Below are 670 nucleotides of genomic sequence, written 5' to 3' on the forward strand. Positions count from 1 at the left end.
GTGTGTATGTGTTTAACTTTTACAAGGAACATATTGACAGTGATTTCGAAATTTCAATTTACTTGGCGTCATCAGACTGTCTAATAACGGCGATTAAGCCGAAACTGTGTGTGGTAAGAAGCTTGCTTCCCAACCACATGGCTCAGGGTTCAATCCAGTTGCGTGACACCTTGTCTTCTAGCCTCGGGTCGACCAAAGCCTTGTGAGTGGATTCAGTAGACGGAAACTGAAAGAAGACCGTTGATATATATACATATGACTGTTCCATAACGGAACTTTCCGTTTTGTAGAGAGAAAAATAGCTAGACGGAGGAAAATTCTTCATTTATATAGAAGATCCAAAAATATAATTGCAGAAGACAAAAAGGGAAACAAACACTTAATCCAGCGAGAAAAGTATTGAAAATAGCCGTTAACAGATATGGATGTATAAACGCCCTCGAGCAAGCAGCATGGCACGAGTACACATGCTCATACAAGCATTAGCAAAAATGTGAGCATACGCACACGCGAGGTTAGGCGCACTTATAATTACTAAGCGAGTTAGATAAATAGATCGAACAGCAACGTGCACTGAAGTGCTTTGCTCTAGAACACAATGCCGGTCTGGGAATCGAACCCACGATCTCGCAATCGTGATTGCAACACCCTAACCACTAAGCCATGCTCC

Source organism: Octopus bimaculoides, chromosome 11 (assembly GCF_001194135.2).
Source record: "Octopus bimaculoides isolate UCB-OBI-ISO-001 chromosome 11, ASM119413v2, whole genome shotgun sequence".
NCBI lineage: Eukaryota > Metazoa > Mollusca > Cephalopoda > Octopoda > Octopodidae > Octopus > Octopus bimaculoides.